Below are 27,553 nucleotides of genomic sequence, written 5' to 3'. Positions count from 1 at the left end.
GAGGGCTGAAAATGTAATGTCATGTAAAACCTTCTTGCATATCTTTAAACTTTAACTCTTACTCCTACAAAGTTCTGCTAGCTAGTTTCACAACAGTCACGCTAGCCCACTGACCAATCAAGCCGCACGTTAATGCTGACGTGCCTATAGGCCAGCTAGCAGGCTCTGGCACATCAAAGAATACGCACAACATGTCAAACTAAAGATCTGATTGGTTTACTTAAACTGCAAAGTGATTCACTTGTAACTGAAGGCCTCCGGGCAGATTCTTTTACCTAGAGACACAGAGGTGAAATCTGATTGGATAAAAGCTCTACTTAAAACAAGCTGCACTGGAAGCAGAGCAACTGAGGAAGACAGTAGCTGTGCAATGAGAAAATGAGATAATGGGAAAAATATTTAGAATACATGTAGTGTATTTATGAAAAATAATAAAATAATAAAATAGCTTTAACTTTGTGATTCTGTCTAGTCCAGCAGAGAAGGCCTTGCTGGTCCTGACAGCCAACCACTGGATTTTGGTATCGGTTTATCTCAAGTAGCTACTGCAGGAATCTTTTAGCCTAATATATTACTTAACAGTTAGTAAACCCCGATTATGACTGTACTACAGTAGCACAGTGGGTAATGCCAACAACAGTTAGGCAGTTAGGCAATCGCTCTGTCTCCGCCTCTGTTTGTTTATTCAGTGCAGGTCCTTAAATAACTGGATATGGGCTCAGCTGAGCGTTTATGGGAGATTTTGAGATATGTGAAATAGAGGTTTTCACTACCGCCATAAAAGGAGAGAGCCCAGGTGATCAGTCAAATCTATGTCAGTGTTCACTTGCATATTTCTCTCCCTCTGTGAAATGAACTCACCACAACAGCACTGAGGGAAGTGATGCTCTTAAAAACTGCAGTCTGTTAAGAATACAAGGTTTCATTCGTTTATTGGTAATAAAGGGCTGCACGTAGAAGCGTTTCAATAATACGTTTATGAAATTATTTTTGAAGCCGCAACTAGCAATAACAACTTTAACAGGAGCTGCAAATATCTGGTTTCATTTGGTTCTATTGGGAGTTATATGGCTATGAAATCTGAGCTATTGACTCAGAGGTGACTGGGACTATATTGCCTCTGTTGGTGTGTTTGTGTGTGTGTGTAGGTTTACCATTGGCATGAATGATGATGGGATCTACGGACAATCTTGAAATAATCTGTTCCACAAGGCAGCATGGCTGTTTTTGTGTGTCAGGTCTGATTGGCAGTTTGGAGGGGTGAAACTGTGGAAAGGAATGAGATCTGACCGTGTGCACATTCAATGCCTCACTGTCCGTGATTTTTTTTGCCAGGGGAGGCAACAAACAGCAAACAGATTCACTGAGACCAGGCAACCGGGCCAACATATAAACAAGACAAACAATGTCTCCAGGGGTAAGCGAGAGGAGCAGAGGAGGCAGGCAAGTGCTGTGTTTGTTCTCTGATCGATGCCATACATAGTGCATGAGTTCCCCGGGAACTACGCGCACAAGTTGTCCACTCCTGTATGGGAAAGTTCAGACGAACGAGAGTTGAGCTGGTAAGATGGGGTTAAATAGAGGTAGAATATAAGGAGCATTGTGTGTGTGTGTGTGAGCGAGAGAGAGAGAGAGAGAGAGAGAGAGAGAGAGAGAGAGAGAGAGAGAGAGAGAGAGAGAGAGAGAGAGAGAGAGAGAGAGAGAGAGAGAGAGAGAGAGAGAGAGACTCTCATCTCAGATAATAAAATGTGATGTCAGCTCAGATCGATCCGAGGGTTCAGCCAAGCAGAGGCCAGGGACAGGCCTGCTTTAAGTAGGAAAATAAAGAGTGGAAACCAAAACATTTTGATTAAACAGTCAAATCCTTCCACATAGCTTTGATTCCCTCCGATGAACACCTATAAACCCGAGCCGCTGCCGTGCGCACTGAGAAAATTAAAAGACAAAATTGCCTTCATAAATATTAATCTATGTGAGGTAGAGGTTGTGCCCTTCACAATTATTCATGCTCTCTGGAGCGCGTTTGTCAAGAGTAAACAGTATCCTCCTGTTTACCTAATACCTAATTCTATTCCTAAGGATGTAATTAAACAGTCTGCTATTGAACACATCCATCTCCCTCTCTCCGTCCCCTTCCTTTCGGTCCACACTTACACTCACACAAACGTGCAGAGGAAACTTCCTCACTGAAGCACTCGTATCCATTTCTTCAACTCCTGTGCCTCGGTTCACTTGGATTGAAGGTGGAAAGAGAGTTAATTTCACAGCATTTTGGCATGTTATTAACATTCTGTGGCCTGCAAGTACACTGTAGATGGCCTCTGCATTAGTGTTGTTTTGTGTGTGTGTGTGTGTGTGTGTGTGTGTATGGGGGGGGGTATTATTAGCTGCTTGCTTAAGTGTGACGGAGTCATTAGTGAGCAGAAAATAAACCAATATTACTTCTTTCTATGCCTTGATGTGCTGCTATTGTCCATGAAGTATGGATTACGGTTGTCTGCGCAATTTATCTTCTATTCTACCAGAGTTGTTCAGAACAGAGACCCCCCCACTGAGAGTCAGTTTCCTGTATGTGTGTCACATGGGTTTCACCACAGACCCGCCCCCTTTGGGAGACAAGCTGTAGGAGGTCCTGAGTCTACTACGTACCTCCAAGAGGTCAACACAGATTAGGACCGATTCTTTCGCCCCATAGTCACCGAAGTAAATATTTTTTAACAAGTCACATATCTTCTGAACATTCCGACACAAAAATTGTATTTTGCAGACACAATAACAGACCAATTTTGTTCGAGAAGCATTGGCGAACGCCGTTGCTAACTAATCGTCAGAATGCTAAATATGGCTGTGTAAATATCCAACATTAGCAAAAAAACATGTAAATCTCACCCAATCTGCTTTCATCCATCCACGACGTTCTTAACACTTCCAAACGAGGTGGGGGGAGGGGGGGGGGGGGCATGCAATGACCCCGCCCACTGGGGAGACAGGAAGTGTACACCATTTCAACCAACGGCAGAGCTTGTAATATGTCATCTTTTGTATATTCTTGTAAGTAGAAGTATCTTCTACTTCCTCTCGTACATTCCACAGTGGGTGTGTCTTCTGTCAAAGTGTAGATCATTGTGTATATAGTGCTATTGTTATACTGTATATTGTGGTATTATAAATCTTTTGTATGTTTTGTATGTTCCATTGAGAAACTATTTTGCATGTAAATATGTTAATGTTAATGTAAATATCTGTTTCACAACGGACAGACAATGTCTTTTTATTATAAGTATGACTACGTCGTCCCCAAACCATGACTATGTGGTTACTATTGGTACGCTGACGAAGTCCCCTAACATTAGTGAAATAGTCTGCAAGGTTTCGCTAACTTGAACAAAGTACATATTTTAAACCGAACCAAAATCTTTCCCCAAACCGAGCTGTTTTTGTGCCTAAACCCTGCAGTGTCCAATCATACAGCTAACAGGAACGCTCACGGTTTTCGGCAAAGACAAATGATGTCGTCATCAGATCAGGAAACACTTCTATGTGTCATTCTAGAGAACACAGACAAACAACGTATTTTGTTGTTTGAAGCGCAACAATCCAACAGTTTAGAAGTCTGAAACCAGGAAACTAGGCCGCCTTCCTCTTACTTCTTAAATGTGCACATATCTTCCATATTTTCATAGCATTAAGTCTAAGTCCTGTTGACATTGTGTGTAATGTGATGATTCTTTGGCCGTACATCTCAGAGCGTTTGTGCAGTATATTTATGTCTCTGTGTGCTTGTTTGCCTGTCCTACTGTTTCTCAGGAATACAACCCTAACCCCCAAACACCAAACACTCGCTCCTCTCCTCCTGTCCATCCAACGTTACGAATCAGGGACTAAGCTTTGCTCTGGTGGCTGGGCTCTGGGGAGCTGCTGGTCTACCTGTAGACAGCCACATCAGATCTTATTCCCTGCACAGGAACACAATCATACAGGGAGAGAGGGAGAGGGAGCTCCATCCATGGAATACTGATGCAGGAACAGGGCATATGCAAGACAAGCTCAGGGAGACACGGGAAACATGGAGGCCAGGGAATGAATTCTTAAAGACACAGTCTGCAGGCCTTGGTAAAGTTCTAATCAGAAGAATGGCAACATACTGTAGGAGGGTATAGTTGGTGAGGGAGCTGCACAAGAACCTTCAGGTCTGAAAAGTGAACCAATGCTGAAGTGTCTTAAAGCTGCATTCTCTCTAGTGTCCATCAGGGGGCGACTCCTCTGGTTGTATAGAAGTCTATGAGAAAATGACTCTACTTCTCTCTTGATTTATTACCTCAGTAAACATTGTAAACATGAGTTTATGGTCTCAATCTCTAGTTTCAAGTCTTCTTCAATACAGCATGATGTTCATTTAGTAAATGATGGTCCATTTAGAGTCAAACAGACCATAAAGCAGGGGATGCTTTAGGGCGGGGCTACCTTGGGATTGAGGGGTTGTTACCAAGGCGTTGTCCAGTCTGCTAGGTCATTTTTGGTCGCCTAATAATGTCTTATTCAGCGTTCGTTTGGACTTAGCTCCACCCTCTTGTGTCACTCCGGGTTGTACAAAACCAAGATGGCGACGGGCAAAATGCCAAACCGACTTTTCCTCTTTGTGGATCTGACCACCTCTTTGGTCCAGACTGAAAGATCTCAAAAATGATTGGATGGATTACCATGAGATGAAGTTCTTCAGTATTATACAAGACATTTTGTTTTAGGAAGTACCATAACACTTGTTGTATTTTCTGTAACTAAGCAACCATCTGCTTCCCTGTGTACACCGGTACGCGCATGCCCAGTATATGTGAACGGCCATGTGATATGACGCTTGTGTATACGCTGATAGTTTTCATTTTAAAACAAAAACATATGAGTGTGGATGTAGCCTGAAGCTGACCTTTTTGATTGTGAAGTGTAATGTGACGACTATTTTCAATTCATATTATTAAGTTAAACTCAAAACACCAGTGTGCCTCAGTGCAGCCTCACAGACTGTTAAAATGAAAGACAAAAACAAACAAGTGCCACAAAACAAGATGTTGACACACACACATTGCTTCATTTAAAAAGATGCCTTTTCATTAAAGCTGTACGTCTTTTAGAGGATTGCATATGATTTCAGCATCATTTATTGCAGTTGATGTAATGATGATCGACCATTACCTATCCCTGGAATATGAGTTTAATATGAAATATGAACTCTGGCTTTTCTTTCAGCTGGTTCTATACAGTCACTCTAAATTCCTATATGGAGTTAGCCTGAAGGATAGTCGGGAAAGACTTGTGGCCAGAAAGAAGCCAGTTCAGATCGAGACCATCTGGAAGCCTGAGAAGAGAAGCACTCTCTCCTCTCTCTACAGCTGACATTAATAAGCTCCGTTTGCTCCTGAGGAGCTATTCAGAGTCAAAAGTAGAAGCCTGGCTGTACTGAGCAGCTCCAAGTATCCATGGTTAACAGTGCAAGTGCAAATCAGGTTGCAGCTGAAAGAAGGCAAGTCATGCTGGAAACTCTTCCCTGGGTAAATATACATTTTGAAATACTGTAGTTAATTTTTTGCTTGTATTACTCCACCAGGAATTCTCCCAGAGTCTGTTTATGTCTCCTGTTTCAGGTTATTGGAGGAGTTCATGCAGACTGCAGAGCAGTCTAAACACTGCAAGCCATTTTAGGTGAATTACAGTTTTATTCTCATCTAATAGCTGGCTTAAAACGCTAATCATGCAGGCTAATTCTTGGCTTAGTGTGCCTATGGATTAGAAACCTGTGTAATGTACAGTTAATCCCACATACACTGCACTAAAAATCCGCCTAGAAGTGTTTCTCATCATCAAAAATGTTACCTCTAATTATGTCTCCTGAGAGATGCTCGACTCCCACTTGAGATGAGTTCGTCCATACAGCACTCTCAGGTTCTCATGCACGTGGAATACAGAATACATACCCTTGATCAAGCTCTCAGCTATTGCCTTTTGATCCAGATCCATAGATTGGAATTGATGCTCTAATGCATATTAATGCAGCTGGTAATAGAATGTAACCCCACCATGAGGCAGAATATCTCTATCTTCCTATTCCCTCTCAAATCTTTAATAATCAGTTGTGCCTCCTGCCCTTCTACAGTCAAATTCGATAACCAGTCTGCCTCATTTAAGTTCAGAAGAGATATTCAGGAGCAAAACTGTGCCATCATTGAACTTCCAAACTGTCGCTGAACTCTGATTAAATTTGACTCCTCTTCTCTTTGTGAGTGTGTTCTTCTGTGATTTGCTAAAAAATTAATAACCTATTAATTATCGGAACCGTGGGGGAAATAGCGAGGAGTGAGAGAGAGAGGGATTGAGGCCGCACAGATCTAAAAGAATACAAAGGAAAGTGAAAAACAAGGCTGGAATTGGCTTCATACTCTCCAGCCCTGCAAATTCTCCTCAGAGACTGATTGTTCTGCCCCTTTCAAAGCATGGTCTCATTTCTGACTTTTTCTTATTGTTTGATCGAATCTAGAAATAAGACGGCTATATTAATGCTTCTGTTTTTAGCTGACTGCATTATGACCTAGCAGGCTTTCTGAAGGGACAGGTCTCATTTTGGAATACGGTTGCCGTTATTAAAACCTAGAGAGGTATAAAGTTGTAAGTTTGACGTCATTCAGTTGTAGGTATACAGTCATAAAATGTCCATATAGGACAATAAAACCTCGGATTAGGTTGAATCCCAGCAGCATTACTCTGAAGAATGTAATTTTAGTCTGAATGTTGGCTGATTAGCAAATGTTAGCTAACGTGCTCAACCAAGATTGTACATGGTAAACATAACTCCTGCTATGAGCATGGTAACACTGTCATTCTGCAGCCCAATCACCAGGACATTTTTTTGGCATTTTATGTTTCTGTGAACCAAGGATGCATTGAATGTCAACTTTTTTATATTATTTACATTCCTTACTGAAAGTTACGTGGTATTATTACACTATTGAAAGTGAAGTGGTATAATTATTATATTGATAGTTAAGTGGTATAATTACATTATTAATAGTTATGTAGTATAATTACATTATTGATATTTTATGTTTAGTAAAAACGCTATTGGTCTGTGATTGGAGATGTATTCCTGCATGAAATTGAACATGCTACACACCTATCTGTCACCCCCAACTCCACCCCCTTAATCTCAGCCTTGCAGCCTTGCTACATAACGGACACACTTCTTCCTGTGGTGGAACTGAACATAAGCTCTGGACATAAATCCTGATGGGCAGAATGGTCCAATATAGACATAATTCCCAAATGTCTTTCCTCTCTGGGGCCAAGGTGAAAGTACTTGGAAGTACTCATATTTACTTGCTGTATTGTACGTCTTGATATGCCTTTGCTCCGTGGCACATAAAGGGGACATGTTCTGCTGGCACCACTTTGATCTGACTGCTGCAGGTAGTATTTTGTAGAACAAGGCGGTGTGAGAACTTCATTAAGTTTTACATGCAAAACTGAGATTGAGCTAGAACATGATGCATCATCAAAGTCTACATGCGCCAGCACTATATGGAGTATATTTGTATTAAAATACTTCTCACAGGTGGACCAGATCTCATAGGAAGTTTGGCCCTGCTGAACCACGAAGCAGTGCAGGTGTTGGTCCTGCAAACAGAGACAGCCCAACAGGTCTTGCAATATTTACTATATTTGCAATATGCACTTCTTGTTACCATGCAACTGTTAAAAAGTAGTAAATCTTTGCTTTCTGGAAAAACAATGATTCTCCTTCAGGTGCAGATATTTCTTTTTGGCACTGATGCAATGTGAAGGTAACATGTTTTTAACTTGGAGTGTGCAGGGAAGTGGCCAAAACTGACCAAATCATGAACTCACAATCACTTATAAGTTTTGGCCCAACTTGACCCAAATGTACATTACATTACAGTCATTTAGCAGAAGCTTTTATCCAACGCGACTTACAAATCAGATTCTATCACATTTCTACACCGTAGGCACAGCTACGGGAGCAATTTTGGGGTTAAGTGTCTTGCTCAAGGACACATCGACATGCGACTAGCGGAGCCGAACTGCCGATCCTCTGATTGAAGGACGGCCCTGCTCTCCACTTAGCCACAGTCGCCCACATGTAGAGCTTGAATGCAAAGTTGTGGTGAAGGAAGATGGGTTTTTATGACCATGAATACCAGCTGTGGAAGTATGCAGATGTGTGGTAAAAGGAGAGTTTTAGTGGTGACATTGAGGATTTCTTCATGCAAACCTGAAGTAACTGAATTTTTCTCTTGCAAATTTCGAAAAGAAATGATTGATTTGGCCTTTAAATTTGTGAAATTTTGCTGAGCAGGTGCTTCTGCGTGCACATGCATAGTATGGAAATAATGACACTGTCAGCATACATGTGCAAACTAAATTCCTACTGCCTTCATTAATTGTATGAGTAAGTGAAGGCTGAAGCCAAATATGCAAATATTGTACTTCTTATGGATTGCTACAGTATATATAGAACTTTATTATCTCCTGTCCACCTTTGGCCTTTTGTTAGATGTAATGAATTCAAATGATATCAGCATACTCCATAAGATGAGCCGTATATCGGCTATACAGAGTTCAATGATTGATATTCCTGCAGCTGCTGTATACCTGTGGATATCCTCAGTGTCCTGTTCCTACCTTGTATTCCCTGAAGTCAATGTTTGAGGACCTGTGAAGAATGTATTGACTTCATCACTAATACATATGTATTTTCTGACATTTCAAAATGCACTTTCAGTAGTTTGTTTCAGTCCTAGACTCACTTTTCTGCAGAGACACTAATAGAATACGTTTTTTGCCCCACACTTGTTCATAACACAACTTCTCAGTCTCTGATCTAGATTGTTGATAAGCACGGGCAAATTCTCATGTTAGATCATGTACATCATAGAAACCTATTCCATTTGATATCTATCATATCTACTATAGCTTTAAAATAGCGTGTGTGAAAAGGGTCCTAATCAAAGATTCTCTCAGAGTCAGAGAGACGCTGCTCTTAATCTCCTGACTTGCTTCTTGTCTTTGAAGCAGCAAATGGGTTGAACAAAACACTCTTCTTCTCCTCAGGATATTACTCCTTGTAGAGCTAATCAGGTTAGAAATGATGGAGGTGTGTATGTGAACACGGGCAAACCCTCACAAGGACATGCTGGTATTTACGGCCCTTATCTCCTGTCCTCATTCAACCTCATACAATGCATTAACCCCTCTGTCTATCTCTGACTTGTACATCCATATCAATGATATGGATGTACAAGATATCATTAATAGCTCAGAGTCTCAAAAATGCGTTCTGTGTACACATCTTCAAGAGCGACCTGCTTCGTTTGCACGCTGATAAATGTAACGTAATGTATGTACATCTCTGCGGGTTTTCTCAGATGTTCTCTCAGACTAACAAGCATCATGAACCCATCCCTGTTGACCACATTGCCTCAGGTTATGGAGATTAAAAATGCATCACTGCCGACCATGAAGGCCGTGTAACTGTGTAAACCCAGCAGAGGTTCAGTTAAAAAAGCAGAACGCATGCAAAAATATCAGGCTCATTGTCCAGCCTCTTTGACTGGGGATAATCTAGCACGTTCCTATATTTCAGGACCCTGCATTTTAATTAACAGTTTAATTATTTAGAATTCCATTAGGGATGCACCCATTGACCTTTTCTTTTCCAATACACACTCAGGGTATTGCCTCAGTGCCAACATGTTTCCTAGGCTTTTGAAATTCTCATCTCTACTCTTTAGACAATTTATAAAAAGGTGCGTTGTTACAACGCATTAAAGCTCGTAACGATGGGCACGCCGTCACATTCTCCTTTGCTCATGGGTGCAGCAGGCAGAGTTTGTGTTGTAATGTTGTGCACATATACAGACCATCAAAAAACAGGCTTTGGAGTTGTTGATAAGTGAAACTTTATAAACTTTATGTAATGCTGTCTATGACAAATTCCAGCCCGTCACGGTACCCCTGCAGGTCAATCAGCTGTTCAGATGAGCCCTGTACACGCAGTTATATCTTGTGGTTTTGCTTTCATTTTCATTTAGGTTCATTCTGTTGAATGAAGCACTTCTTAGAGCTTTCTGGACAGAAAAGAAGGTAATCAGTGACGGCCGTGTCTCCTTCAGCTGTCTCGCTCTTTTATGCATAACTACAACAGTCTGTACCGGTGTCACGTGCTCTTTTAGGGGAACCAAAAATATCCGGCACAACTATTACATACCTCAGGAGGTAGACCCTTTCATCGATTTTGATAACTTTACTTTACTGTCCAAAGCTAAATTAGATACTCTTTTGAGTCTTTTTTAAAGTTTTGGAGGTTGTCAAGGCTGCAGCTTAACCCCTTGGGAAAAAGCTGACTTCTTGGTGGTCTCATTGGTGGTCTCTCTGCTTCATTATCACGTACAGTAAAGCCACCAGTCACTCTTCAAAAGAATCTTATATCAGCCTCTGCCTGTGGTGATACTATTTTAAAGCTCATGTTGTCATTGGGGAATGAACATCTCTCACAAGCTGATGCACATTTACAGTCCCCTCCTCTGGGTGTCTGTGAGGATGAGACTGAGCAGGGACATTTCCTAGAGCGCCGTCTGATGTCAGATGCTGTATGCTAAGTGAGAACAACTCGCCAAGCTGACGTGGGTTATTTCCCCAGTCACTGAGTCAGCGATTTGTTCCCTTCTCTCCTCACAGTCACCTTACTTTACCATTTACCCACAACAACAGGACTGATCTGTGATCAGAGACTTATGACAAGGTGACCAGGAAGTGTTGGGGGTTTGGTTCAGAAGTTGTTATTCCTAGAGGTACGTTGTAAATTGTTGCGAATACAAAGTGATAACAGACTCACGCACTTTTGTAGCTGTTATGTGATCTATTTGTGATGAAACATAACCCTGACAGCATCCTACCTTTTGAATTTGATATATTTCAGAGGGTCACAGTAAAATGGATTGAATTATGAAATAACGTCGAGAGGAAAGCGAAGGATAACAGAAATAAACTAGAAAGGTGCACTCAGTAGAGCGCAGATCTCCACCAGGTGTGTCTGCAACGACGTGCCAAAACACAAAGGTAAACTCATCAAGCTTGTCTGCCCGCTTAGCAGTGGCTGAGTGGTGGGGCAAGGCACAGCAGTGTGTGCACTGGAAGTTCCGTTAGCTGTTAGCCAAACACACCGTCCAAAAGAAACAATTAAAGTGAGATGCAGAGCAGCGGCTGACAGGTACTCAGCAGTGTGTGTACTGGAAGTTCCATAAGCTTTTAGCTGTTAGCGGTTTGCCAAACACACCGTCCACAACGATAACGGTGTGCAAACTGTTTCTGCCGCACTGTGTCTGATGGCAGAGTAGCGGCTGGGGGACGGCGATGTACACAGCTGTGTTATCACTATCGGCCCCTACTGGCCAGGTCGGGTAAGAGTAGTGAGTGAGGACTCAGCAGGCAGTCAATGGCAGTGTAACACAGGCAGAGGTGTTATGAGAGAGTGTGAGTCATTGCAACCATGAGAGGTCATTTGAGCATGCAACCAAAACCGGCCACCCAAAATATGATGCAGTTTGCTGCAGCAGAAGGCGAGGTTAGCCGTGGACAGACACAGAGTCACGGACACACACACACAGCAACACACACAACACGCCTGGCAGAGATAATGAGACAGAAAGTGAGTTGAAGTCCTAGCAATGTTTAATGTAGCTCAGATGACAAAAAATGTCATTGTGAAATAGGTGCTGTATAATGACATGTTGAGTTAGTTACCACGCTGAAAAACCTCATTTTACTGCGATTGTGGACGTCAGTCGACGGGAGGTGTGAAATGAGAGGGACAGGAGTTGGAAGGCAGTCGCAGGCTCACTGAAAAGGTGTTGCCTTCATGGAACATGGTTCCTCAGTGAGCGGAGTTAGAAGCATGTCAGAAAGAATCACATTATTTCCAAGGTGCTACTCACAAATTAATTAGTAAATCACGCTCGCCTCCAGTTTCATTTCCCATTGTACGTGTCACATGTAAAGCACAGGCTGCCAAATCATTTCAAAACACTTGGTTCTCAATAAATCTGCACAGTTTCTGCATTGTTAATGAGGTCTATAGATAAAAAGAGACATTGTATGTGTACTAATGGAATAATGTTTATATTTTATATAACTGTTCTATTTAAGGAGTGCATCGGGGATTCACAGAAAATGTAAAATGGGGCATCTGTCAAGGAACCACTGAGTGATAATGTGTAATGCAGGTTTAGTGACAGCCCTGTAGCTTTAAGCATCTCAGAATAACAAATCAGTCCGAACTTTCCAGATTGACACTAGACTGCTCCTTTCAGGCCCAGAAGTAAAACACATTGAGACTAGGGCTGCAACTAACGATTATTTTAATAATCGATTAAACTGTCGATTATTTCTTCGATTAATCAATGAATCGGATAAAAAAACAAAGCATTAATTTCCAACCGAAAAAATCGTGTGACGCTGTGGCGCGATAGCCTATCAGCGTTGAGATGTTTCTCCTGTCATCACTGACGTCCTGCCGTTGTTGAATCAGGAAATTTATTCTGTAGCCGTCTGTGTTCACCCAGAGCTCTACGATCCCTCATATCAATAGAGACCGGACCAAACTATGTGTATACATGTGTGTGTGTAAACCATATGGTACAAACAATGAATAGACGCTGCCGTATTTACGTCTAGATGACGTTATTGTGAGTGTTGATGGAGCTGCTACAATGTTAGCATAGCCTAGCACCGATCGATCCGAGTTCCATTGAGAAAACAAGTACAAATCGGCATCATTACGTAGTTATTTCGGAGTCCCTTTTTGTCGGTTTATAGCCGTTAAATCACAGCCAAGTCAGTTTATTTTGTGTTCATACAGCTGTAGTAAACAGCCGAGACACAGTGAGCTCGATGAAATCCACGGAGCTCCTCCGGACTATGTTATGAACCAGACATGACGGTGTTTAGTTTCACGTGATATCTGGGACTTCCACAACATGTACTAGGCAGAAATAGAGGTGATTTTTTCCACGGCTTTCAGGCCGATAAGCCGCACCCCCTCTCCGGCGCGTCCAGCACGATTCACGTGAATGAACACAAATAGTCCCCGGCGAGACCGGCGGCGCTAATGATGTGATTCACGCCGCGTTCATCGCGTTTGGTGTGAACATGGCATTATTGAGTGGCGTAATAATCACACGACAAAACGAATTGATAATGAAATTTGTTGCCAACTCTTTTAATAATCGATTATTATCGATTTTATCGATTCATTGATGCAGCCCTAATTGAGACACAGTTGTAACTTATGGAACTACTCCTATCTGCTGATATTTACATGAGCCACAGAGATACCTGTAAGTTGTTGCCATCAGATGGCATTCAGACGGAGACACTGTTAGGAGGAGAGATGGTCGATGACATTGAGCGAATAAAAAAATTGCTTTGAGTTTTATGAAATTTTGGAAGCAAATGATGACGATACTAGTGTGCTGCCCCTGCAGAAGTCAGGATGCTTGTAGCCTTACGCTGTCTGGCAAGAAAATAGAGCTTTTACAACGATGATACGGGTCAGTCACTAACAACCGTTTGGGCATTGAACAAATTAATCTTTGATCTCTCATACAGCTCTATAGATAATTCAGAAACACAGGCTGCATTCGCACAAATTAATTTTTTTAGTTAGTTAACCATTTATTGAGATTTGCCGATGGTGTGGGGAGATATTTGAGAGATGTTTTTATATGTGTGTTTCTTATAATGGGATGGCGTTACAAAAATGATTTGAACAAGAAGTGAACAAGAATGTAGTTGAAAGAGAAATTGGACAGTTCGAATAATTCAAGGCTGGATTGGCAACTGTGCAGAGAGAAAACACCGGCCCCACAACTCCAGGGTCAGAGGAAATGTTGGTGCGACGGCTCGTTTCTGGAGCTGCTGCCAGCTGTCCTCCCGGTGAAGTAGGTCTCCCAGCGGGGGGGCATTAGAATCAGACCTGGGGGTGAAGTTAGACTTAAAATGAAATGACCACTGCACACCTAGGGCCAGGTAACATATCACAGTGGATACATTTACCACTTGTACACACTCTATGGTTGCAACACAACATAGCCTCATCCGAGATGAGAGGCACGAGGCACTGTGAAATGATTGGACGGCAATAACATGATCATTTTCACTCAACTAAGTCAAATCACCTTTTAAAAGAAGAAATGTACTTTTAATTCATACATATAAACCCTACAAATATAAAGTAGTGCTATTTTCTGAATTTATATTTTTTTCCTATCATCTGCCAATCAACTACAATCTGTAATGATACGTGCTTAAAGTAAGTGTAGCATTTCATTATCCACTTAAGTAGTGATTTCTAAGAGCTTATTTTGAGTGTATTTACCTCTAGATGTTATAAAGGAGAGAGAAATTACCTCAAGTGATGTGATTCTTCATGTAAACGTGGACAGGATGCGGATCATTATGTCACATGCAGACTTTTTCTCTATTATTTCTATTATAACAGCCGTCGAATGTGTTGTAGCACTCACATAGTTGAGCAAGTTGTAAAAGAGGCTGAATAAGGAGGAATGATTTATCAGAAGGTGCGGTGTATGCTCAGAGCCAATCACATCACAACGTCCCATTTGCTTTAAAAGCCGTGTTTCCTCTCTCTACAGGGCCCTGGCAGTGTTGTGGATGAGGAGTCTGGCTGCGACACAGCAAGAAGAAATGGATGTCCTCATCCAGGAGGTGCAGAATTGAAAGGTGCAATTTTGCATCAGCTTTCAGTATCAGTTAATAATATAATACAACATAATCAATGGCCACATCAAGCACTATGTTCCCACTCAGTTCAGTGAATCAGTGGCCTTGATGTTACGACACGTTGCTGTCTCTCATCATGGATAACACATCCAGGCCTCAAATCCTTTTACCCTGAGGAAAATCATCCTTGTTGTTTACCTCCAGGGCTGAGTTCTATCTAACAATCATTCGTCACAGGACAGAGCGCCCCTGTCGCTCCCTTTCATCTCGTTCCAGTTTGGCCTTGAAGTGCGACCTGCATGAGGCGCACGCTCACCCATCGCCTCGCTCCAATCCTCCGCAGACAAAACGCACAACAAACAGGCTTTTATTTTGACTCATTCTACCTCAGAGACACAAAGCATAGACATTTGGCTGCTGTCTTTCCATCGGTTTTGTATGCATGAGGTGATGGAGCTCGGCTAACCACTCTCCACAGAAACGATGAATGCGGGGGGGGGGGGCATTAAGTGAAGTGCCCATGCAGAATTAAGAGGAGTTAACATGATTTTTTATTTTTTTTTAATGTCGCAGTTGACACACTCAGGCTTAACAGAACTGTAATTAGCCAAAACACAAGGAGGACTACACCACAGAGGAGAGACATGACGCCAGAGAGAGAGAGAGAGAGAGAGAGAGAGAGAGAGAGAGAGAGAGAGAGAGAGAGAGAGAGAGAGAGAGAGAGAGAGAGAGAGAGAGAGAGAGAGAGAGTTGCAATGTGACAAAAAAACAAAGAGACTGGATGAGAAATTCACGCCGAGACCGTTTCCGGCTCCTCTAATGCTAATGCTGCCTGGCTCTTTTGTCAATCAAAGACTCCCAACAAAAGATGACTCATCAATTTGCCACACCAAATTACCCCGGCTCTTTTGTAACCTCGCCCCTCCTCCTCATTCCACATTAACCCAAATTGCCTCCGCCTTGCAGTTCAACATGAACCAAATGACAAGCAGCACACTTTGCCTCTTTTTCCGACTCATTTCACATTCAGCCATGGAAATTAAATCAGGACAGTGGTTTTTGACATTATTGTACCCTGGTAATGAGCATAGCAATTAGGTGGTGGAAATTAATTTAGAGGAGGAAAAAAAAAAGTTCAGATTTAAGACCCTGGAGCAGACTGTGGTTGTAATGGAATTCTAACTGTGATGGTGTCGTGGAGCAAATCACCACTGGGAGGTGCTCTTTCACACACTCTTCTTCACACACAGTGGCTGTGAAGTAATGCTGATTGATGTGCAGAGGCTCGGTCCCTCTCTCAGCTGCTGGCGCTGGTAATTGCCTCCATCCTCCTTCCAATACCAAGGAGCGCAGCGAGAGAACGGGAACATGTTTCCACGCACGGCCCCTCCAGCAGGACAGCACTCTCCCCCCGAACTCCTCCAGAAACACTCGCAGATATATTCCGCTGCTGTCCACACCGGGATTTGACATCCACTTCCAAACCTGACAAGGCCTGACAGGGAACTGATGAGCGGAGTCAGGCTGGGCTAAATTTCCCCACTTTTCTTGCCTGGTTTGGTGCTAGGCCGCATGGCCTCAGGTGTGGGGAAGATTTTAGCAGAGGTTTGTTGGTCGGGCTCACAGACATTTCAGGCTTTAATCTGTCTGAACACAGCAGTTAATGAGGAAAAATGAGTTGTCATGTGCCTCGTTGATCATGTTGAGCCCGAGAGGGACAGCTATTAAGGCCACAGAAGAACATGTTCCCGAGTCCAACTGAAGCAGAGAGCCAATCCTTTTGTGCTTTTTCAAAAACAAAGACAGTGATAAAGACTAAAGATAAAATGTTTACCACCTGTGTGATAGTGCAGTTTGAGTCATTTGGAGAACTGTTCCACACACCTACTGGTCTCACTGCGCACCTAACAGACGGGGCATTTGATGTTTTTCTGCTCTGCTATATTGTGTCAGAACCACAATGAATTCCGTTCCTCCTACGAAATGATTCAGTGTCTGCACAAAAACAAAAAGCCCAAAATTCAAGCTTGGAGACAAACAGTTACAAAGGAACAAAGTATCCCTCAATGGCTAACCCATTTCCTGCAGCTGCTTCACAGTTAAAAGCTTAATGCCGATGATGTGGATTTCTGTAGTTTCCTCTTCTGGATGGTCGCATTTACATTTTCTTATTTTTGGAAGACATTTTGGCAGTGAGGTAAACAGAACAGGAACCCACTCGTTAACACATTGTTTCATAGTATGAGTGGTGGTCAGAGGGATTTTGTTTTGGCACTTTTTGCTCCACTACTTTTATCTTTATCAATTGTAGTTACTATTTCATTAAGAGTGTGTTTACAAAATAGGTTTAACTAGAGAGCAAGAATTCTCTCTGTCTGTCTGTCTGTTCTTTACATATCTTGAGAACTGTTCATCTAGCCTCACAGACAGTCTAAGTTCTAACTTATAACACTGATCACGTTGCCACCGGAAAAATAACTCCAGTAAACCCGGGCCTCGCGGCCTGTAAGTCCCTCGGCTGTGTTGGAATGTAGTCCTACTGCATACTATGTACGTAGCGAGTATGTACTGTGTACTGTACTAAATAGACCACTAAGTGTGATTGTTCATTCCATGGGTTGACACTGAATGCTCAACTTCTGTTTAAGTTGGAGCTTTGAATTATGATGCCGGATAGTTAAATGAAAAAGAAAAAATCATATTTTATGATTATATATTTTCTGACTCAAATCTCAATCTGCTATGTAACCAATAACATCTCGCTGTCATTGTAATAAATGTGCTACAATGTTTGTCCATGTCTATTACACAGTAAGTACTAAACAGTTTTTAAGTGCTTTTAAGGCCTTTTGTAAGTTATTTTGAGGACTTCATAGAGGAACATGATTCAATGCTTTTCATATCTAAACATCATAATAAATCTATATCTGTTTGGGGCCCTTATAGTTGGGGCCACAGATTGCCTTCCTTGTCGTTAAAGTCTACTGTCATGGCAGTGTGTCGCTGAGGACCCAATGGAGCCATGTGGTCAGTTTGAAGTCGTTAGTATGAGCGGTTCTCCTGAAAGCTGCAAACAGCAACACCACAGGCACAACAGCCATGTGTTCAACTGGCACTGCACTAGTAATGACAACGATGCACAGTATGAAATCTAGCTCCATCTCGCTCTGCTACGACAATACAAATCTACTAACAGTATGTTTTTTTCACAGTATATGTTTTACAGTATGTTTTTAATACAGGACTTGTATTCTGTATTGTAGTATTCACATACTTGTATTCTATTCTATTTGTATTCTGGTATTGCTAATACTGCTAAATATTTGATTGGAGTACTTCCACCACTGGATCTTGGTATCGGACAATATTGAACTAGACTTGATTCACCCTTATGTATTGTTAGGACCTGTAAACCAGTGGAAAGCTTGTGAAGCAGCTGCATGAAGGAATGAGGATGTGTTTGTGGCTGAAGCACAGCAAGGAGGAGGACTGCACCGGGAGACAGCGAGTCTTCTACACTGTTTCATGAACAATAGAAAGTAGAAGTGGAACAAAACTCTGAATGGCAGTGAATCCTTTGTTTTGGAGGAGCAATGTGTTCCTGGTGAGCAGTTGAGCAGTGAGCACAATGCCAAACCATGTTTTAGATATACTTAGACAGACCAGTTCAAACCAGGTCTCTTTTTTCACACCTAGGCCTTCAAAGGGTTTTGAAGAGGCAGTGCAGATCGATACGATTGTTGGTTTTGGATTTTTACAAAGCCGGTCAGACACCGCACCTCGAGTGTGACCACTGGAAACCAGCTTTCTAACACTGGGTGGCGTTCCAAACAACACATCGTTGGAATCACATAGGAGCATTAAATCAGGAGCGTGGCTCCGTCAGTCACCTGGCCCTCCGCTTAATTTACAGACGACGGTTTTACTGCCCAGCACTCATTTTCATTATACATCCAAAACAACAGATTCAAGTGTGCAATGTCTGCATACCTGTACATACACATAGAAAACACAGCCTCGGGATCCCACAGGGGCCCTCCGCCACACATAGCAGAGCACCGACAAAGAGAACCACAGAATATCAGACAGAGGAGGACAAGGACAAAGAGGGAGGAGGAGGAAGGAGTAGATGGTGGTAACAACAAGCAACAAGCAACAAGCTAAATGGACCATCATTTACTAAATGAACATCGTGCTGTATTGAAGGAGGAAATTGAGGAAATAAATCAAGTGAGAAGAGTCATTTTCTCATAGACTTCTACAGAATCCGTCTTCTTTTTGCAACCAGAGGAGTCGCCGCCTGACAAACACACACACACATGATTCCCCTGTTTTAGGAGAAACTGGAACCACACTGCTCTTGAGCAAAGTGTTAAATCCCTATCAGGTGACCTCTAACCTCAAGAAGCAGGGTTTGCTAGTTAGCACGATGTCTTGAATACTGCTAACTATTCTTTTATCTGTTTGTGCCCACCTGTAACTTGAAAACCGTCTATGCAACATGTATAATAGATATATGTAAAAGTGCATTGTTTTAAGTAGTTAACTGTGTGTTTATCAAAGTTGAAGCCTTTGCATTCCTATTCCTATTCCTGAAAAACATGATTTCCTAAAAACACGTTCACTCTTTCTCCTTCTCCACAGTTTTAATCCTACCAACATGAGTCATATGTCAAATCTTGTGTTATTCTTTGCAGATGTCTGTGATAACTTTCCTTTATACTTGAATGAATTATGATTTTTTTAAAGACAGTCCCTGTAGACATCCATGCTATGTGTATGTGTAGCCAGTGTGTACAGTGATCAGCTTTGCACAATCTATTTACAACATGTACTGATTATAGGTTATTATAAGTTATATATTGCATTATATGGAGGCTTATTTCATCCAAAACGCCCACTATTGCACACGGATAAACTGCACCCGAGGTCATTATGATGATTGCATTAAAGTCTATGGAGGTCCATTCAGTCCCCTTTATAGCTGAGTACCTGTGTACAGTATGAACTCTGTGCCATATCTCATAAAAGTAATTACAGCATGCTGATTAGCTATGACTAAGGTCATCATGATGACACAAACCATAATGCATTACAGCCCATGTTTTAGAGCCTATGTTCCCTTCCACTGCATTTTTAACTCAGCTAAGATAAGATCAATGTGTTTTCATGTGATTATAAAATCATCCCAAAAATGCAGCAATGCCCAAAGTCCTCACAACCCATGTCTATGAAATGCTTCTCTTGTATCAACACGTTTTTTGCCAATCTATGTGTTGTTATTTTCCATATTCTTATAAGCAGGGTAAGAATTTAAAAACATTTTCAGCTCGTTAAATCGTCCAAATTAATTCCTGAAGTGATTGTGGCGGTGCGATATTTTCAATCACCTCAGCCCCGATTATGGAAATGGTTCACTATTCATTGAAATGTTTTAAATGTGAGTGTGTGTGCTGAAAAGCTATTGAAATGCTAATGTTCCTATTAAATCCAGTTGACTCAGTACGTTGCTGCATTCTCAGAGACGTGTGAGGCTTTCATCTGAGAAAAAAGGCAGAACAGATTCATGGAAATCGATATCAGACTTTCTGATAATGTGGCTTTGGTGAGCATTGTCAATTCCAACTTTGTGAACTTTTCCCTTAATGAGTGTCCTGTGGGTTTTTGTATTTAATACACTTCACACAGTTGATCACACCACAACACAACTCACCGAATAAGATTACTAGATTTATTGTCCGTCTGCAAACACAACAGTAAAGCAGCACTTTATGAGTCATGCCTGTCAGCCCTTTCCAGCGGCTCGCTAAAGGTGATCATTATAATCAGTCCCACTGTTTTTCCGAGGTGACCTCTGCACAGCGACGGTGGACAATATACCTGCTCTTCCATCTGATAATACGGAATGTACCCCACACCACTTCTAATCTAACAGCACCTCTGTCACGACTTGTCAACAGAGCCACGAATAACAATATATTTCAGAGAGTTTAGAAAATGAAATGAAGGAGAAGAATTCAGCCTTAGACACACCTTGGACTGTGGCTCCTTCAATCTGAGGTTGGGGCAAGACACTTAACCCCAAATTGCTTCCGTAGGCGGTTTATGAATGGGTGAAAGTACAGTCCATTTACCATTTATAACACTGCCATATATCATCAGTTTGTTCTACTGAGTTTATTATAAGAGTTACTGTACTTCTGCCTCAATTATTTACTACTTTTCCCAAAAGAGACTTTTGACAAACTCTCAAAGCTGCACTAATATTTTTTTTATTTTTTTATTGAAAATGCATTAGTCTGACTCACCGGTCGCAGACTCTGGATTCTAAGCCTGCAGTTTAACCCCTATTCCAGCAATTCTCTTCCTCTTCCTCTATCGGCACTATACTGGCACTAAATACTGGAATTATAATTTCCGGGTTTGTCATGTGATGCCTTGGGGCCCAAAAATACCTTTTCCCATAGAGTTACATTGGAAAGAGATTCAGCTGATAATTGCTTTAACCCCTAAGCCTATTTTGAGGCCTCTGCTCAAAAATGTCATACCCATACTTAAAGGGGCTTATCTCTCTAACTACAAGGTCTATTTGAATAATTTCAATGGAATAATAACACTAACACTTGTGAGATTTGTTCATATGAGTGTATATGTTACTGGTAAATGCTGAATGAATATAACACACAGCTCAAATTGAAAATGTTCAGGTTCGCCTGAAAAAAAAAGCACTTTTATTGATGCTATTGATTTGAAATGATGCAGACGAAGGCCTAAACTCTCCCAAATCATAGCACATGTCAGCAGTCCTTTTTAAAAAAAATATTGGCTTCGATAGAGTGAAGCAGGCCAGAGATATCGATGTTGTTGTACAGGTCAGCCGACGTCAATTCTGATTTTGGAAGCAGCACTTTCAGCCGTTTTATTGTAATTTTATATACTATATAACTATATATTTCGATTCTTTTATCACTAATAGTGTTCAATATATCTAATACCGCAGTTTGGCATCATTTTGGGCTCTATATAAACCTGTAAAACATGGCTCATTTTCATCTGAATTTCAGTTTTACAGAATGCAATTGAACCTTACCAAAGCCTGTGATTGGCCGACACATTGCGCATACGACACAGCGTTGAATCCAGAAGAGTCAGGCGTGTAATGGTACGTTCTTTGAGTTGATTGACAGAATTTTAAGCCTATAAAAACACAAAACCATGAGGCTCGCCCCCGAGGGTCAAACCCATTGGCAAAAACTGAAAAGATTACCCCTTCTTCATAGAAGCTCGTAGAGACTCAGTTTTTACACACAACGGAGGAGAGAGAACGGGAGCACATGGCTGCAAGGATTCATTTTCTTTTTTGGCCGATTTTCATCCAGAAAACCATCTCAAGGTGCGAAGCGTTTCAATTGTTTTGCTGTTTGGCTCTGTGTTGCTCTGTGGCAGATGAATTGTAACTTTGTAATGGTTTGAAGGAGAAGAATTTGTAAGATATTGTTGCATTCAGTGTGGAGTCCTCATGCTCGTTGATATGCGGTTTGTCTGTGAAAGTATCGGTATCGGTAATGGAGAACATAGCTCTCCGTCTCCTGGCGAAAAATAGGTGAAATTTTGGTAGTACTTGTAGTATATTGTAGTACTTTGTGTATATACTGTATATGTTTTTGAGTGATTCAAATAGGTTACATGGTACATTTTAACAGAATTTCTTCGTTACGTAGGTATATGATATGTCATAAAAAACACTTTTATGTGTTCTCAGAAGTACTTTGTACTACATGTGTACACTCTGTCGCCCCCCCCTCTGGGACCAAATTGGGTCCCGTTTGTTACTAGAGGGGTAATTATTTCCCAGTATGAAAACTTGAATAGCCCTTATTTAAATCAGTAGGCCCTAAAGGTTGTAAACTGCACTAACAGCTGAATACAGAGTGAATGAGAATGAGGCTGGACTGAGGGCTGTGAGGCAGAGTTAACCCTTGTGCGGATGCTCTATGGTCCCATGAATGTGGAAGATCAGGGTATTTCATCTGAATACTAGCCTCAGAAGTAAGGCCATGTTCCACTTAGCAACTTTCATAGCAATGAACGGTGTGCAACACAGTATCCAGTTCTCTTTATACATCCATGATTTGGCAAGGGCACTGTCGCTGCATTCTGTGCTTCATGCAGACGACTGTAATTGGTTTAAAGAAATACTAACAAGCCAGAGCAATTTTTATTTTGTACATGGATGATGATGTGTGGAGCCACACAGCGCTAAGGAGATAGGTCTGGGTTTTCAAGACTAACAATAGATAAACGACTTTTGTCTTCATTGTATTCATAATTTGTGTTGTTAAACAAGTCTCAGGCTCAGCTCACTCACAAAGAGTTTTCTTCAACTCTACGGCACATGTTAGCATCTGTTACCTTGTTGTGGTTTTATGGTGAGCAACGTATCTGCCTTTATCAGTATCATTTCCAGGAGGCAGGGAGCTGTTTTCAATTAAGAAAATAAATGAACCCAACGTACACTACTGTAGGGAGCACCTCAGGAGCTGGTGGAGGCCAAACCAGAGCTTAAAGAAATATTAAAGGAATATTGGACTAAATGTGGTAAAGAAATGTCTCCAAATAAATGCGAACATTGCTACATTTTTGCTGGATGTGTGAATAGGAAATTGTTTGCTAATATGTTAGACGTGACAACTTTATATGGTGATGAAATGGTTGTGTTTACTCAAATGGTAGCTTACTCTTTAAAAGGTAAAGAAAACTGTATAGTCATATTCCTGACGTGGCTAGTAAGCTAGCTACAGAGCGGACCATGACATTTCTTTTTTAGCAAATGTTGCATCTTGAATAAAAAATTAAGTTGCCATATCCCTCAAACTCCATGCTGTTTTGAAGATTTAACTTCCAGAGCCAAACTGAAACATGTCTCATTGTTGTTGCTCTCTGGTCTTGTGTAGCTCCTGTCATGGGAGAAATTAATTGACTTTCTTTTCTACAATAGATTTCTTTCTGTGTAATTGTTGAGCTCTATGAAGAAATTAATTGTTTTAGTACCAATTGTTTTGACAACTTCTTATTTTAGAATTTTGACATTTTCTGCTTTTGAACTAAACATTGAGTCAACTACATTTGGCTAGCTGTTTGTGGAAATGGGACAAATACTCAACTGAACGCTGAACGCTACTGTACATGGATGTTTCTTTTCAAACTCCTTCCTTCTCTGAAACTCTAACCTCCCTTCTTTCTCCTTCCCTTTCATCTTCCCTGTCAGGGTTTGAGATCTGTTCCTGTGAAACAATATAATCCTGTAATGTGATCAGAGGCAGTTCATTTTTAATTACAACTTACGAGGGTTCTGGTTCGAGCCATGACATCATCATCTTTCTTCAAAGTGCGCTCTGAAGATCTCACAGAGGAGGAGAGCTGCGTCTCCCCAAAATAGCAAAACAATAACCCTCAGAAAGGATTAGATGACACCAAGAAGCAATCTGGCGCTGATCAAGTGAATTCCATCAAAGGTTTGCAACGATGGTCTCCCACACACACACACACACACCTTTCACAAGGCCAGGAGCAGACCTGGTCTTGTGAAAGGTTTTGCGACAGGAAACAGTTGATCACAGACCTTTCTTTCATCTTTCCTCTCCTTCTTTCTTCTTCCCTCCAAATAAACAATGGCGGTAGGGTAATGAGGCCCCTGGGTGTTGTGAGGACATGAGATGAGAAGGAGACCTGGCCACACAGAACGTATGAAACAAGGAGACGCGAGGAGAGGCGAGGGCCAGCCGCCTCATTAGGGAGCCATGAACGATGGTGGCAGCTATTCATTCTCTCCGCTAACGACTGCCGGCCGCCACGTACGCACACATGCACACATAAACACAGACACACTTATAGCATGAGCCGGGAGACGCATACACACCTGTCAAAACACAGAGGACACATTCAAGCACAGCGGGATGCTGCTCAAGATTATAATTCTGTTTTTAATGCTCGGCAAAGAGAGGGAGATACACAGAGAGAATGATTAAGAAAATAAGAGCTGCCTTGGGGCCCACAATGCCACAAAGTATACTTTAAAACGTAAATCATTAACATGGTTTTCAAAGAAAAAAAGAAAATGCTCTATATTAACTTACAATTTATAATCAAAATGGGATTTTGTTTTTGTTAAGATTTCAATATAAAGGCCTTTGTTACTTGTAAGTAAGTCAAAGACAAAATATGAGTTATCAAGTCATTTAAAAGTCATTTAAGAAGGAAAGATACCAAATATTTGCTAGTTCAAGCCTCTCGAACACTAGTCTACTCTCCTTTATGCCACTGTAATTCCAATATGTTTGCGTTTTGAACTATTGGTTTGACAAAACAAGCAATTTGGTGAGGTTACCTTTAGCTCATGATGAGTGATGAGACTAAACAATCCAGTCCTACTTTCCATAAATGTGAAAGCATCTCTTAACTTGACCTTCAGGTCTTTGATTCTGCTTCCCCAGAATCAAACACAGTCTTAAGTCTTTTACACATCGGGGGTCTTCTTTTTTTTTATGTGCTATAAATTTGACTGTCAGTATATTTTTTCATACAGTTGGTTTTGTCATTAGGACAAGGTTGACTTTTCTAAGCATGCGCACCAAGAATAAAGGCATCAACCAATCACGGTGTGTGCTCCAGGCGACGACAGGGCGGCTTGGTAGTTCAAACCAAGACAGCAAACTGTATTTTACTTTTCAGCGTTGACAAAGGAAGCGCAGACCAGCTCCACTCCCGTTCTCACCGTTCTCACCTTTCACAATAAAAGCCCTCAATATTTATTATTAGTAGAAGACTATTTTGGAACGCCGCTTGTGTGTAAAGACCTTTACTCTTAAAAATATATCGTCACTGTGCTATGCAGCAGTACACGCAGCTCCTCCCCTCAAATGGATGAAATTGTCTTTATTTGAATAAAAACTTTAAGAATAATTTGAAATTGCTATCTATATATTCTACATCTTTTTCATAAAATAAATGTTTTGATTTGATTAGATACTCATTTTAAAGTGCTCGACTTGAAAGAGTCACTCTCAAAAAAGTCTGTCGACCTTTGCAGTCGCTAACTCAACGCCGACGAATCAGATACGGGAACATTTGCTGCTGTGAAAATGCTACAATGACCTGTCCCACTTGACAGTAGGACCGCTGTGGCTCTTTGTGCTGAGTAATAGAACATATGGACTGCAGATTACTGTATTCAGAAAACACAGATGAACTTATGCAAGACGTCAGGGACTGGGTTAGAAAACAGACGGTAAGGCCAGTTTCTCTTTTGTTTGCCCATGGACACCTTAAACACTTACACACACACACACACACACACACACACACGCACACACACACATACACACACACCTTGCATACCACTGGGTGTTGGAACAGAGAGTATTAGCCTTGACAAACAGGAGTGTGCAGTCCTGTTTCATTTCCCCTGCCAGGTTGTGAGCCTCTGCGCAGGTCGGCAGGAGTGATAGCATTTCACCTGAGCTCCTGCATGTTTAATCCCCTGCTTTCCATCCCTCCGTCTCTCCTTGCACACCTCCATCTTTCACCTCCTTCTTGCGTTGTTCAAATTTCCCCCCAGCTCTCTCCAAACCTCATTCTTTCTCGCCTCGTCTTACCTTCACTTCATCGATTTCCTCCCTCTCAACCCACTCCCTGGTCCCCTTCCCTCCCTCCAGTCACCCGTCACTCTTCTTCTTCCATCTCTCCTAAAGACAAACACTCCACAGGTTCTCTCCATCTCCTCCTCCCTCTCTCCGTAGACGGTGTGTTTGCTCGGGGATTAAGCCGGGCTTCGTGCCGTTGAGGAAGGAAGGAACCAATCAGACTCATATTTGTCGTGGCATTCCGTGTTTTATGGCGAGAGGGGAGCCTGACCCGCAGGGGGCTCACACACACACACCCACCCACCACATACACACACACACACAGACGCACACATGGCGAGCGGCCGACCGGGGTGAAAGCCGAGGCAGCCAGACGCAACTCGACACCCGCCTGCCTCTGCTCTGGAGTGAGCGTGGGCGTGCATTTGCCCCTGCTCGGTTCTCTGCTGTTTGTGTGTGTGTGTGTGTGTGTGTGTGTGTGCGCACACGTGTGTTGCACACCGCCCTGCTGCTCTGTCGCTGCCTTTGCTCCCAGGGCAGGCCAGGTTTTCTGATTGGCCGGCTGACGCCCGGGATATGGACCCGTGTTTTTCCCCTAATCAGCAGCGGCTCTGATTTGACAAATTCTGTTTTCCCTGCTGTCGGCGGGTGCGCGAGGTTGCGGCGACGGGAGGCAGCTGCACAAGGCTACTGCACAGTAGAGTTGTATTGTTTCCAGACATTAGCACAGCGACGGACGTGTATGTGCATACAAAGTCGCAGCCACGCACACATTCTGTACACACCATCGCCACCTTATCCAATCAGCAGGCTGATTAGTCATTGCTCACATCTCCTTCTCCACTTGTCCGCTCCATAATTCATGGATACAACAGATGGGCTTGGCTTGGATCAAATTCTCTCAAGCTCTTCATGTTAGACATACCGGCTCTTTTTTCAGCCTACTCAGGTATTAAGCATCAGGCTACAACAGGTGTCTCTTTCCCAGACGCATGGAGTGGTAGTGCATCTGAGAGAGGATGAAGAGTAGATGCCCCTGTCACTGTTAACACAAATCATTAATGTCTTTTCTCAACCGGCGATGTGAGGGGAAATAATTAATTGTG

The sequence above is a fragment of the Pholis gunnellus genome, assembly GCF_910591455.1.
Source record: "Pholis gunnellus genome assembly, chromosome: 19".
NCBI lineage: Eukaryota > Metazoa > Chordata > Actinopteri > Perciformes > Pholidae > Pholis > Pholis gunnellus.
This window is presented reverse-complemented; position numbering follows the sequence as displayed.